The sequence below is a fragment of the Anabrus simplex genome, chromosome 4 (assembly GCF_040414725.1).
Source record: "Anabrus simplex isolate iqAnaSimp1 chromosome 4, ASM4041472v1, whole genome shotgun sequence".
NCBI classification, from domain to species: domain Eukaryota; kingdom Metazoa; phylum Arthropoda; class Insecta; order Orthoptera; family Tettigoniidae; genus Anabrus; species Anabrus simplex.
In genome coordinates this window covers 179,167,098-179,183,214 of record NC_090268.1, presented here as the reverse complement: position 1 = coordinate 179,183,214, position 16,117 = coordinate 179,167,098, and positions in this window count along the sequence as shown.

The window sequence follows — 16,117 nt, the reverse complement described above, 5'->3', positions numbered from 1 at the left end:
TATGTGAATGTGAGACATTGCGGGTCGCAACCACTGATTGTTTTAAATTCATGTCCATCCATTCATTCTTCGTTCTCACGTTTTTGAATTGTGGTCAGTGGAGAATTTTAGATTTTTAATATATCATTCCATTTCGTCTCATTTCGTACCATTAGGGGCCGATGACCTAGATGTTAGGCCCCTTTAAACAACAATCATCAATCAATCATCAATCAATATTTCCTCCTTTCACACTAACTTCCGCTTTGCAGTATCTACATATGCCTTTATTTTCTGCATATTTTAAATGGTTAACGAATGAAAAACATGAGCCAGTGTCAAGATGTGCGCAATTCGAGAAAAAGTTTGGCCCAGGGGTTGGAAGAGAGGGGTTCCCAAATCTTTTTACCAACATCCCTAGCCAGCGCCAACGGTGGGCCATCACGGTGGCGCGTACCTAGTTTTCCTGTTGAGAGTTACATCTAGGACATACATTTAAGGAGACACCATTTAAAACACAATTGCGTCATTTCACAGAACCACGAACCTGCTACGCAGGCGTAGCAGGGAGAGAGCTGATACTCCCACGTGGCGCGTCCCAGGTGGCGGATAGGGGGGTCCTAACCGGCTTGCCGGCGGACTTGAGGGAAATAAAATACCTCTCGCGGACCAAACACACACCCCCTTTGGGTGGGGGAGGCAGACGAAGAATTCACCCACGGTATCCCCTGCCTGTCGTAAGAGGCGACTGAAAGGGGCGACCAAGGGATGAATGAATTAGAACCATGAAACTACTCTTGATTCGTACCATCATGCTGTGAACACCATGGGTTGCATGTACTTGCGAGTAATATCACTAACTTGGTCCGTAATAGGTTTGTGATTCGTTGCAGTAAAAAGCCTGGCCGGGTGGATTCCAGTACCCGTGCGTTGTACCCATGTGGGCAACACCGCGGGTCTGGGCGTAGCCTGTGAGTTGTACCACTATATGAGCGACACCTTGGATCTGCGTTGCCTGTGATTAGTACTCACTATGTGAGGAACACCACGGGGCCCTTGGGACCGGCACCCGTGACTAGTACACCTAGGTGAGGAAACTCATCGGTTTGCGTTGGCTGTAAGTGGCGTCATTGTGTGCGAAACACCATAGGTCTGCGTTACCTGTACGAAGTACAATACTTGTGAGTAGTACCATCTTCTGTGGAACACCGCGAGTCTTCGCTACTTCTGATTAATACCCCAACATGACACATACCATGGTTCTATTTTACTCGCGACATGTACCATTCTATGGGGCCTTAGACTTGGATTTTGCACCCCCTTTAGACACCAAGCATCATTGTGCTTTATAAGTGGTTCCTTGGTCGGTAATAATGTTATTTTTGATCTCTATTGAGTCCGATCCACTGGTTTCTGTTTGTTTGTTTGTTTTGTGTTGTGTTTTGTTGGGTTCCTGTCCATCCATTCATTCTTCATGACATATTTTATTTTTATTTTGGTCAGTGGATGCCTTTGTAATTTTCGTTCTTTCATTTCGTACCATTAGGGGCCGATGACCTCGATGTTAGGCCCCTTTAAACAACAAGCATCATCACTTTTGATTAGTACCCCAACATGGCAGATACCATGCTTCTACTTTACTCGCGACATGTACCATTCTGTGGGACCTTAGACGTGGATTTTGCACCCCTTTAGACATCAAGCACCATTGTGCTTTATGAGTGGTCCCTTGCTCAGTGATACTATTGCTTACGATTTTTTTTAGTCTGATCCACTGTTTTTGTTTTGTTTGTTTTTTGTTCGGTTCGTGTCCATCCATTCATTCTTCATATCATTTTTAATTTTATTTTGGTCAGTGGATGAATTTTGAACTTTATGTTATTTCATTTCGTACCATTGGGGGCCGATGACCTCGATGTTAGGCCCCTTTAAACAACAAGCATCATCATCATTTCACGGAAGACTGAACCAGCAATATTATGATATGTGCCCCAATTTTCCACAAATCCAACATTTTCGTCCGACGGCGTCCCCTGTAGTGATAGAGTTACATGGTTGGATGGCGTTCACGCCGCGTGACGGGGAAACAACGGGGACGACCTGCGATCACTGTGACCAGAGCAACGGGGTAGTGGCGGGGTTCCATAGAAAGATACACTTTTCGCAGGAGTGCGACAAGCGAGCAGTCAGACGGAGTAGGTGGCGGACGATACAATTTGTTTTAGCATACAATCGATTCGAACTCATGCCCTAATTCGATGATTTGATCGACGCTTCCGACCTGAGACCGTTTTATATGTAGCATGTAGTCGGGGGCGCGATTCCTATAGAATTGGTCAAAAACCTCCAATTCGGGCACTTTCCCCCACAGTCGATTGAAAAGAGTTAGGATTCCGGTCGCGCAATCATCGATGCTTTCAGCTACGCCTTGGGTTTGGTGTATATTTCTTGCTTCAGGCGGTAGTCCATGTCGGACAAACCAAAACGTCGCTTAATTTGCCGGGCGAAATCATCCCAAGATCGGATGTTCGACTTGATCAACCGAAACCAATTTACAGCAGGCCAACCCAAAATTCCAGATATGACTGGGACAAACAAATCGAGGGGTAATGAGCTACAGTCAGTGATATCCTCCACTCATTCCAGAAATTCGATCACACTGGAACTATTTCCATCTCCTGTGAAATTTATGTTCTACTTTCTAACCATATTGAAAATAGGGTTAACGGCAGGGACATGGTCACTAACAGGCCTAGACCGAAGACAGTCGGTGCTGTTACTACGTAAGGTTTTGGAATTTAGTTTTTACATATATGTGTCTGTGAATGCATAGGTAATCAAAACGCCCAAATGATAAATCAGTATGAGCTCAGACATCAGGAGCCCTTGAGGCCAAGCTCACGCTTTATAAAGAACACCAGCCAAGTCGCACATGTGATGTTCGGGAGCTCGGGCACCAAGCGACGAAGGAAATAGAACGAAGCATACGATCAAAACAAACAACAAGACTTCAGCAGAGTTCGCGCAGGAATAATCTGGACCTAGCCCAGGAGGTATATCGTGGTAGGTACAAGTGAATAGGAAAAGAAGGAAAGTAAAATCACCTCAAACAACAAGGTTCAAACCACAAGATATATTGATAACATGAACAAAGAGAAAACGTAACACAGCCAAGTAATACTGAGAAAGTACAAATGAAGTTACAAAACTAGTTTCGTTTTTACAAAACACAATCGAAAAATCACAAAGTTCATGCGAGTCATCAAGAGTAACTCGATTATGAGAATATGACTAGAATATTCAGAAGCGTCACAGTAACACAAAGAATTTTTTGTAAAGGGGGATCATTTGGACCGTGACTAGACCAACATTTGATACTTGAAAAATACACTCCTGGAATAATAAGTAGTTTCGACACAAAATAGATTAATATTATCATAGTTAAAGAAGGAACTAGCAGTAATCCTAAAAGTTTAAAGAGAAAAAAAAGTACGACGAATCGCACACCAAATACCTATTGTTTGGAATAAGTATAGGCCACTTATTACAAATCGAAGTACATGAATTTAAAAAAAAGGAAAAGAAAAAAGGACCGGGAATGAGAAAAGTGTTGTCGTGAATGGCAAGGATGAAGGGATGGAAATATCAAGCTGCTGTCTCTCTTTCTTTGAAATCACACGCACACAGGACGTACAGAAAGTTAGTGACAGAGAAAGATGTTCGTCCAAACACAAGTCCTTGCACAAGTATCACCAATACTGAAAGGTAGAATAAGTCTATACCAAACTGTATGAAGTACCCAGCATCTGCCAGAGTTCGAAAAGATAATGTAAGTTAAGGCGTAAGAAGCCAAATTTACTTTAAGAAATCAGAATAACATGATTGTAAGTCTGCTCACCCTGCACAGCGATGAAGTTAAGTCACGTAGAAGGAAATTATAATTTAAAAATCGCCACTCGCCAGCCGTGCGAAGTGATGCCTGCTCCCGCCACATACATCAACAGAGAATGCCTGACTGGTAATTCAATGGATGCGGCGAGTTTATATACCGTAGCGAAGCGAGACCGAGAACATGCTGGAAGCAGGTGAAGTAATCGAGTGCAGAGCAAGCAGTAGGAACAGCAGACAGCCGCAGACGAGGCGAGCGAGAAGACGGAGGACAGTGATGCCAGTAGAAATATTCATAGCAGCAAGGCGACGAAGTAGGCAGAAGGTAAGACGACAGATGAACATAATAGCGTAATTTTGGGAGCCCATAACAGTGCCTGCATGATCATCACCAAACGTTTTTTTCTACAAACAATAGCGTCACATCAGCCGTTTCGAATTTTTTTCTTTTCTCATTTACGAGGTCGCAGATTTCACCGGTAAATTTTCACTCTTTACTCATATTCACAATGTGCTCACCTTCCAAAATAGAACCGTACTTCCAGCGAACCCACTATGCTGGCGTAGCAGGGGGAGAGGTGATACACGTGGCGCATCCCAGGTGGCGGATAGGGGGCTCCTCACCGGCTTGCCGGCGGACTTGAGGGAAATAAAATACCTCTCGCGGACCAAACACACTACCCCCTGCGGGTGGGGGACGCACATGTAGAATACACCCGCGGTACCCCCTGCCTGTCGTGTGAGTCGACTAAAAGGGGCGACCTGCGCGCGGACATGGATTGCGGTTTGGTATAATGTGTTGGACCTCCTGTGGATGGGAGGGGTCGAGTACATTCACAGGTAATCCCTGCCTCTCGTAGAAGGCGGCTTAAAGAGTCATGTGGCCATGGTCCCCTCTTTATTTTATTATTATTTTTCCGAGGGTCAGATGTAGACCATTTCAAAATTTTGATGTGCGTGCTGCCCGGAGATGGGCCTCTTACGTGTGCGATTACGCCCAAAAGCCCGCAACTGTCCACCCAGGACCATTGCGTGGTGGGAGCGCCATGTACCTTGGCAGTGGTATCCGCCTGACAACACAGGTCCCCGCACAGCCGAATGTCAGAAGGACATATTATTATTAATTATTTTTAATTTTTTTCTCTATATTTAGTGCTCTGTACACGCTATGGGGTACATGCTATTGCGGGTGACTGGAGGAAGGGAGTCTTCGTGCTCATTGCCTCAGTCATCCCGTATTAGGCATCGTTCAACATCGGACCCCGGGCAGTACCTGCTATGACCAGGTGGGTATTGCCTTGGCTGCTTGGTTCGGCTACAGAGACCCCTGATCGGAGTGGGTGGCAGTCGGGGAGGATGCTATCGGGCATGGCTTCCAAACGAAGTCGGCTCTCTCAAGGTGGTCCCCCACCTAAGTCTTTAACTTTTGCTTCCCTGAGAGGTTCAACTCCCTGGGAACATGCCCAGCGTGACGGAATTGGATCCAGCTTCCCTAGGTTTCTGATCGCTACCAGAACCTATGGGCAAGATTTTAAGCTGGTGAAGTCGATCCTGTTTAGTAGGCACATCGAAGGCGTCTATGGCGAACTGGAGGAACTTAAGAAAATGCGCAACGGAAGCTTGCTTCTAAAGACTCGTACAGCACTGCAAGCTGATCAGTAGCTTAAGTGCGATATCCCCGTCAAAGTGGAGGAGCATAAGTCCTTGAACCTGGTTCGCGGAGTCATCTTTCACCGCGACCTTATTTTGAACACTGACGACGAGTTGATGGAAGGCATGAAGAGCCGTGGCGTGACACACGTCCGGCACATTTCGCGCAAGGTCAACTGGTGCCTTCATTGTCTCTTTCACGTTGTCATTGTTACCAGAGAAAGTCAAGGTAACAACTTATCGTTGCGATGTGAGGCCGTACATCCCGCCTCCTATGCGATGCTATCAATGCCAGCGATTCGGACATATGGTATCTCGCTGTTCGAATCAGGCTGTATGTGGTACATGTGGACGAGTAGCTCACGGCGCGGAGGAGTGCACAACTCCATACAAGTGCACTAACTGCTCCGGTTTTCATTCTCCTCGGGATCGGAATTGTCCGACATACCTGAGTGAGAAGAAGATCCAGGAGATCAAGACCCTGGATGGTCTTTCCTACCAGGAAGCGCGCCGTAAGTTTCATTCTATGAATACACCTGCCCGTACACTCGACTATAGCTTGATAGCTCAGAGTCTTCCAGGTTCGTCATTTACGACCAAGACACCTGTCCAGACCGCTGCGCCCAAGGCGACTGTTGCTGCTTCCAGCAACGTCGCAAATAGTCAAAGCTCGAAGGGGGGGACCACCCCACCTTCGACCAACCAGACGTCTGTGCCGGCTGGGAACTGCCAGCCGGCACAACAAGGGGGGAAGACTAAGTCTCCCCCCCCCTAAGAGGTCGACGAAAGTCGTGCCCCAGCCGGCGGAGGCGGCTTCGTTGACCAGGGCTGGGAAACCATCTCCCAGCCCGTCTAAACTTGAAAAGAAAAAGGGGAAGAAGAGCGCCCGTCCTGAGCGCTCTCGGACTTCCCCTGCGAAGGAGAAGTCATGCCCTCCATCTGGGGGATATGAGTCTGCGCCGGGAGGCACTCCTGCTCCCAAACCTGCGCGCTCTCCTCGTAGGGGACCCCCTCGCGCCCGAAAAGCGTCGAAGTTCTGGGCGGCACCCCTGCCATCTTTTGATGACGGGATGGATGTCGCGCTGTCCTCTACATCTACGGATGTAGAACTAGATAGTGTTTAGGCTTACGAGCATTTTGTTGCTCATAAGCTAACACTCCTTTTATAGTCCACACTATGGCACTGTTACAGTGGAATTGTAATGGTTATGACAGGCATCTTGCTGAGTTACGGCAGCTTATTAGTGAGTACGCAGCGAGTATAGTCTGTATTCAGGAGACCAATTTCCGACCTGGTCATCACACGGTCTTGAGGAATTTCAAACTATACTCGACAGAACGATACTATGCTCACCGGGCTTCCGGAGGCGTTGGCATTTTTGTACGTTCTGATAGCTACAGCGAAGAGGTTCCTTTAAGAACCCCTCTTGAGGCTGTAGCTGTTCGCGTCTCGCTGCCTATCATAGCCACAGTGTGTAATGTTTATCTTCCACCAGGCCAGCATCTGAACATCACTAGCTTCCACCACCCTTCCTCTTATTGGGCGATTTTAACGCCCATCACCCCATATGGGGCTCTGAGACGCCTTGCCCCCGAGGAAGAGAGCTGGAAACACTCCTATCAGATCTGGATTTATGTATTTTGAACACAGGGGAACCAACTCACTTTAGTGTACGTTACGGCACATATTCTCGCATAGACGTCAGTCTATGCAGCCGAACGTTGGTTCCACTGTTTCGGTGGAATGCACACGATGATCTCTGTGACAGTGACCATTTTCCCATCGTTCTTACTTTGTTGAATCATAAACCCGTCGAGGCTCCCCCTCGATGGATTCTTCAACATGCTGATTGGCCAAAGTACACATCACTAGCTGTCTTTAGCGAAGATGTCAGGCGGACCGTCGGCGAGGAAATAACTTACATCACCCAAGTTATTCTTGCTGCTGCTGAGGAGTCCATTCCGTTTTTCTCGGGGACTCCTCGCCGAAAACTCGTTCCTTGGTGGAACGATGAAATAGCAGCAGCCATCAAAGAACGCCGTCGCGCTCATAAGCGTTACCGTAGACAGCCTACTGTGGCCAACTTGGTAACATTTAGGAAATTCCGCGCTAAGGCGCGAGTTCTTATTCGACAAAGTAAGAAGGCTTCATGGGAGAGATATGTGTCGTCCATGACGTCACATACTCCATCATCTCAAGTGTGGACGAAACTTCGACGAATTTCGGGTATTCAAGGATCATCTGCTGTACCGGGAATTTCCATTGCAGGCAGGGTCGCCACTGATCCCCTCGCGATTGCTAACCATCTCGCTAGTCATTTCGCGGATGTCTCGGGCTCCGGGAATTACAATCGTGATTTCCTCCCTCTGAAGCGGGAGGCAGAACGTCATCACCTGAGTTTTGCCACCCAAGCTTCAGAGGACTACAACGTGCCCTTTACGGAGTGGGAACTCCGCAGCGCCTTAGCGCTTTGCAAGGACACGTCTCCTGGACCGGACAACATCCATAACCAGATGTTGAAACACCTTAGTGATGATAGTTTACTATATCTCCTTCGTGTGTTCAACCGAATCTGGACAGAGGGTGATTTTCCGTCTCAGTGGCGAGAGGGCATAGTCATCCCTGTCCTCAAGCCTGACAAAGATCCTAAGTATGCAGGAAGTTACAGACCGATTTGTCTTACAAATTGCCTGTGTAAGCTATTTGAGAGGATGGTAAATCGCAGACTCGTGTGGTGTCTGGAGAAACAAGGACTCTTGTCCGAGTACCAATGTGGATTTCGAGCCGCTCGATCCACCACAGACCACTTGGTACGCCTGGAGAGCTCTATCCAGGATGCGTTTCTCCGAAAACAGCACTTGGTAGCTGTCTTCTTTGATTTGGAGAAGGCCTACGACACCACCTGGCGATATGGCATCCTTTCAGTCCTGCATCAATGGAGATTCCGAGGTAACTTGCCGGTATTTATTGCGAATTTTTTGTCCCTCCGTCTATTCCGTGTCCGAGTAGGTAGGACATATTCGCAATACCACGTTCAAGAAAATGGAGTCCCACAGGGATCGGTTCTTAGTGTCACTCTGTTCGCGATTGCCATAAACGGTATTGTCGCTGCTGCTGGTCCAGCCGTAATACCGTCCCTATATGTGGATGATTTTGCTCTGCACTATAGCTCGTGCAGTATGGCAGTCGCAGAGCGACAGTTACAGCAAGCTATTAGCAGGGTGGAGGAGTGGACCTTAGACCATGGCTTTCGGTTTTCTGCCGCAAAGACCTCCGTTGTCCACTTTTGTCGTCAACGTACACTTCACCCTCATCCTGAGCTTTATCTAGGTAATGTCGTTCTTCCAGTTGTTGACACCTACCGATTTCTTGGGCTCCTTTTTGACAGTAAATTATCGTGGGAGCCACACGTGCGGGAGCTAAAAGTGCAATGCACCAAGAGGCTTAACCTCTTGAAGTTTCTTAGCAGCACTAATTGGGGAGCTGACCGCGTGGTGCTCCTGCGATTCTATCGGGCACACATTTTATCTCGGTTAGACTACGGCAGTGCAGCATATGGCTCCGCAAGGCCAAGCGTTCTTGCGAAGCTGAACAGTATCCACCACAGCGGGGTTAGGTTGGCGACGGGAGCTTTTCGTACTAGCCCCATCGCTAGCCTGCTCGCTGAGTCTGGTGTGCCGCCTTTACACCTGAGGCGCCAGCAAATGCTTTTTTTGTATGCTGCAAATTTGCGACAGATGCCACTTCATCCCAGCTAACCCTGCGTGTTCAACAATGGCAACCGTTTGTTGTACGCTGCTCATCCTCGTGCGACGCGGCCGGTTGGGATAGGCTTGGATAGCAGTTATGAATTGTTTGACGTACCTTCGATTCCTTGCCTTGTCAGACAACCAAGTGGGGTACCTCCGTGGGTTGTACGACGACCTGAAATCATCCTGGATTTGCACACTGGCCCGAAAAGAGACACGGACCCTTCGATTTATCGGAGGATCTACCTGTCCGTTGTTGGCCGCTATCCAGGTTCGGTCGTCGTTTACACGGATGGTTCAAGGACAGATACGAAGGTGGGCTGTGCGTTCGTTGTCGACAATGATCGGTTTTTTTTTGCTCTCCCGGACACCTGTAGTGTGTACACGGCAGAGCTCTATGCTATCTGTGAGGCTCTGCGGTACGCACTAGACAATGTACGCCGACACTTTCTCGTGTGTACTGACTCCTTGAGTTCGCTTCAGTCTATTGATACCTGTTTCCCTCGGCACCCTCTGGTGCAGCGGATCCAGGACCTGCTGGCCGGGTGTTCGGATGCCGGCACCAGAATTACGTTCGTGTGGCTCCCCAGCCACATGGGCATAGAGGGAAACGAGTTAGTAGATCAGGCTGCCAAGGAGGCAGTTACACTGCCCCCGTTGCCTTTCAAGGTTCCAGCAAGTGATATTCGCTCTCAGCTGAAACATCTGGTTATGTCTCATTGGGAGATGGAGTGGCAGGCCATCCCACTTCCCAATAAGATGCGAGCGATGAAAGGAACAACGAAGGTATGGAGGACTTCCCTTCGGGCTTCGCGGAGGGAAGCCGTGGTATTATGTCGCCTTCGGATCGGCCACGGTATCTTGACGCACTCCCATCTACTGAAAGGAGAACCCTCTCCGGTGTGTACCTGCGGCGCCCATCTTACCGTGGTACACATCCTTACGGAGTGCGTGGACCTGGTCGATCTGCGCCGTAGTGTTAACCTTCCGAGTACTATCTCCCTTATCTTGGGCGATGACGAGCAGTCAGCAGACCTCGTCATCCGCTTTATGAGGGATAGCGGTCTGTTTTATCGTGTGTGATCATGTCCTTTGTCCTAGTGTTCTTTATGTCAGTTGCGCTTTTATCTCATTGACTCCATTTTAGTTTGTGTTGCGCATTTTAATGTGTTATTTTAACGTCTAACGTACATTATGTGTTAATATCTGTATTACTGGGCGATGCCTTATTCCTTCTTTTTCCTGTACTTTCTCTTATTTTAATAGAACATAAGGCATTGCGTATTAGATCCACTGACTGTTTTAATCTCACCCTCATTTTTCTTCATTACCATTCTTTTTTAACTCTAGTCAGTGGATACTTTTTAAAATTTTAACTTCATGTCTCATGTCATTCATTTCTTTCCATTAGGGGCCGATGACCTTCGTTGTTAGGCCCTTTAAAACAACAAGCATCATCATCAAATACGTGATGAGATCTTCGACGAACCACCCTAGAATCGAATTCTCATCATCCCTACTTCAGAATAACCAGGGCTAAACTTTTAGAGCATTGCAGGTCTGTGGTGCGTCCGGACTAATGGGCTTTAAATAAATCATTTATAAGTAGGGATTTTAAATATATATAAGAGGAATACAACATCACTACTAAATCAGAAGAGTGATGTTTTTAAGGTTTTATGAGTATCAAATTTATTATAAACTGAGAAAAGAACATTTACAACTAAAATAAAATGTGCCATAAATAATCTTAATTACAAAAAAAGCGGGATTTAAATTAATGAAATTATTATTTAATTGTCTTGTGGAATTAGTATTCCACACCAATAATCCCGATATTTGGAGGCCTTTCATTTGTTACTACCTCTATTATTCACGACATTGTTAAGCATTAATTAATTAACCCATATATGCCCGCAACTTTTGTTTTTGAATGAAGTGCTCATTTTCACATTTGTTGGTTCTTTTAGTGATATTAGGTTAATGGTAACACTGATTTTTTGTTTCTATTAGCGTTACTGTCCGATGGGCCATGGGTCGAAAACGACCCTGTGGGCATATCAACTACCTTTTCCTAAATTGTTGTCATAACATATCTTACAGTTATTTACTAATGCAGACAACCATTATTGTGCGAAATGTTATTGTTTTGTTTATTACAATTATACACGCATATTATTACACAGATAATTATGAGTTCAAGTACAATGGTGAATTACAACACATTCACTAAAATATTGCAGCACTAGAAAGTTACAAGCACTGTGCATCTTACACTGAAGTCTCAGTCTTCATGAAAAGCTATGCATGGAACTTGAAGAAACATTCATCATGCAACGCGACATTGCATCTCTTGCAAGCTTTCGTGGTTTCACTTTTGCACGAAACACATCTTTTACGTTTCTGACCCACAGTAATCATATGACCATCCCTTTTGCGTGCAATTTCAGGGACATTCTTTATGACATTCCTTGATCGGGTAGATGGGCCGGGTTGTGTTCGCACAACTCCATATTTCAGAAGAAGCGTTTTAGCTAGTTCCCTACGAAATGATAGAAGATCATTGGTTCTTCCAAGGGAACGAGCTAGAAGGTAGGCATTGTTCACAGAAACATCTAGCAGCCAAAATACAATCGGTGTGTACCATTTCTTTCCCCTAATTCCAACCCAGTACACAACAACATTGCTATCCATTTGATCCACTCCGCGCATATAACCATTGTACTGATGAAAACCGAATGTCTGAGGAATGGCAATTTCTTTCTTCTGTACTGAAGAGTACCCTTGCGTGGGTCGAATGGGATGAACTCCGTACTCACTTGACAGGAGCGTAACAACGTTGTTATCATGCCACCTAATTGCATTGATACCGCGTTTCTTGTTTATCATGGTGTAAAATGTTCCTCTAGGCTCCTTGCCCATAACATCAATTCCCTTTAGTGGACAGTATCCTCTACGGTCCTTTCTAACAGTTCCTGTTGCCTTTACACCTTTTGTCTGAAGCAATGACCTTCTTCAGCGGGAGGTTGTATAGCCACATCAATAGTTGAAATCTCTTGTTTGGAAGATAACCTTTCAAGCTCTTCTAAAGTCTCAAAAGTTGTAAGACTGTTTGGGAAACTCGGAAACATGAGAAGAAGAACTCTTAAGTTTTAGTACACCGGGCGAGTTGGCCGTGCGCGTAGAGGCGCGCGGCTGTGAACTTGCATCCGGGAGATAGTAGGTTCGAATCCCACTATCGGCAGCCCTGAAAATGGTTTTCTGTGGTTTCCCATTTTCACACCAGGCAAATGCTGGGGCTGTACCTTAATTAAGGCCACGGCCGCTTCCTTCCAACTCCCAGGCCTTTCCTATCCCATCGTCGCCATAAGACCTATCTGTGTCGGTGCGACGTAAAGCCCATAGCAAAAAAAAAAGTTTTAGTACCGAGTAGGTAATAGATTCCCTTGATAATTCCCTCTTCCCAAATATAAAAACGTTGCAATAATAACGGAAAGAAACTAAGCTATATCTTATCATTGAGCAATAGTGCAATTATGATCATATTTGATGAAATGCATGAAAGGTTCCTTATATGCCCACAGGGTCGAAAACGACCCATATCAAATATCTCGTTTTATTACATGACCATATAGAAAAAATAAAAAACTTGTGACATGTAGCTGTAAACTATATTCTTTACTCTAAGTAACAGCACAAGAACCAAGCTAAAATAATAAACAGCAAAATTTTCAACTTACATTTTCTGCCACACTGCATCAATACTATGCTGAAGGATGTAACACAGCAATCTGTTTGCAGTTACAAGGCAAACAATACAGCTTCAAATCAACAATCACACATTCACAATAATAGCCAACATGCTGACAAATACATAATCATGATTTTAAGTCGAAAACGAATGCATGGGGATAAATGATGGCAAATGACTATTGTGGGTCGTTTTCGACCCTGTGGGCATATATGGGTTAATTATTTAATTAATCAATTAATTATATATATATTAATAGGCACAGGCACTATAATGATCACATGTTGGGACATCATTCCAGCTCTCTATTCATGAACTGGAATATTGAAATATTATAATTTCTTGTGATTGTATCATTACGCAATCAAGGATTAAGACAATATGTTAATTATGACAAGCACATTCCAAAATATCTGAAAGTCATATTTAGCCCTAACAACTAGCTTCATTATTATTTACAAAGGTGTAACTAATCGCATAGGCATATTTCGCCAGGATTAAAAATTTACCATTTAATCGTTCAATATAAAATAATAGTGGACTTATGGATTACGCGTTGACAATAACACGATATTTTATATGTAATAATACACTCATCTACTATTAAACATATAGTATGACCCTTTATCATGTCCACGAACCTACTACGATGGCGTAGCAGGGGGAGAGGTGATACTCTCACGTGGCGCGTCCCAGGTGGCGGATAGGGGGGTCCTAACCGGCTTGCCGGCGGACTTGAGGGAAATAAAATACCTCTCGCGGACCAAACACACTACCCCCTGCGGGTGGGGGACACACATGCAGAATACACCCGCGGTATCCCCTGCCTGTCGTAAGAGGCGACAAAAAGGGGCGACCTTGGCGCGGACATGGATTGCGGTTTGGTATAATGTGATGGACCTCCTGTGGATGGGAGAGGCTGAATACATCCATAGGTAATCCCTGCCTGTCGTAGAAGGCGACTTAAAGGGTCATGTGGCCATGGTCCCCTCTTTATTTTTTATTATTTTTCCGAGGGTCAGATGTAGACCATTCAAAATTTGATGTGCGTGCTGCCCGGCGATGGAGCTCCTATGTGTGCGACTACGCTCGAAAGCCCGTGCCAGCAACCACCCAGGACGCGGCGGGTGGGAGTGTCATGTACCCGGGCAGTGGTATCCGCCTGACAACGCAGGTCCCCGCACAGCCGAATGCCAGAAGGACATATTATTATTAATTATTTTTATTTATTTTTCCTATTGTTAGTGCTCTGTACACGCTATGGGGTACATGCTATTGCGGGTGACTGGAGGAAGGGAGTCCTAGTGCGCATTGCCTCAGTCATCCCGTATTAGGCATCGTTCAACATCGGACCCCGGGCAATACCTGCTACGACCAGGTGGGTATTGCCTTGGCTGCTTGGTTCGGCTACAGAGACCCCTGATCGGAGTGGGTGGCATTCGGGGAGGATGATTTCGGGCATGGCGTCGAAACAACTTCCGCCTGCCACCTCGGGTAGTTCGCTACCCAAGTCTTTAACTTTTGATTCCCTAAGGGGGGCAACCCCTTGGGAACAAGCGCAGCGACTTAGTCTGGGTTCCAGCTTCCCTAGGTTCCTGGTTGCTACCAGGACCGATGGGCAAGACTTCAAGCTGGTGAAATCGATTCTCTTTAGTCGCCACATTGAAGGTGTCTACGGTGAACTGGAGGACCTGAAGAAAATGCGCAATGGTGGTTTGCTTTTAAAGACGAGCACTGCGCTCCAAGCAGATCGGTTGCTTAAGTGCGACCACTTTGGCGACATCCCCGTCAAAGTGGAAGAGCACAAAACCTTGAATCTGGTTCGTGGAGTGATTTTCCACCGCGATCTCGTCCTGAACACTGACGATGAATTGATGGAAGACATGAAGCACCGCGGCGTGACCCACATCCGGCGTATCACACGCAAAGTCAACGGTGAAGACGTTGCCACGGGTGCGTTTATAGTCTCCTTCAAATTGTCAGTGTTGCCAGAGAAAGTCAAGGTGACAACCTATCGTTGCGATGTGAGGCCGTACATCCCGCCTCCTATGCGGTGCTATCAATGCCAGAGATTCGGACACGTGGTATCTCGTTGTTCGAATCAGTCAGTGTGTGGTACATGTGGGAAAGTAGCTCACGGCGCGGAGGAATGCACGCCTCCGTACAAGTGCACTAACTGCTCTGGTCTTCATTCTCCTCGGGATCGGAACTGTCCGACCTATCTGAGTGTGAAGAAGATCCAGGAGATCAAGACCCTGGATGGTCTTTCCTACCAGGAAGCGCGCCGTAAGTTTAATTCCCTGAATGTACCGGCCAAGACACTTGACTTCAGCTTGATAGCTCAGTCCCTGCCAGGTTCCTCATTTTCACCTGCAACACCTGTCCAGAAGATCGCTGCGCCCAAGGCGGCGGTTGCTCCTGCCAGCAACGCCGCAAAGAGAACAAGCTCGAAGGCTGGTCCATCCCGGCCTTCGACCACCAATCTGCCTGTGCCGGCTAAGAAACCTACGCCGGCACAGAAGGGGAAGAAGACAACGTCTCCTTCCCCTACACGGTCGGCGAAAGCCGCGCCTAAGCCGGCGGAGGCGGCATCGTCGACCAGGGCTGGGAACTCCCCTCCCAGCCCGTCTAAACAAGAATCGACGGCGGGGAAGAAGAACGCCCTTAATAGGCGCTCCTCCAAATCTCCTACAAATAGGGTGTCACGCCCTCCACCTGGAGGGCCTGATTCTGCGTCAGCAGATCTTCCTTCGGGGAAACCTGCGCGCTCCCCTCGTGGGCAGAAACCCCCCACACGGACTACGTCAAAGAAGTTGAAGGCCTGCATCACCTCGTCTGATGACGAGGAGCTGCACATGGAGCACGAATCTCCATCTTCGGATGGGGATGTGAGTGTAGGTTAGGTTAGGTAGCATTCCGTTGCTCCTATCCTGATCCTCAGAAGTCCACACTTACAATATGGCACTGTTACAATGGAATTGTAACGGTTATGATAGGCATCTTTCTGAGTTGCGCCAGCTCATTAGCGAGTATTCGGCGAGTATAGTCTGTATTCAGGAAACAAACTTCCGACCAGATCATCATACGGTATTGCGAAAT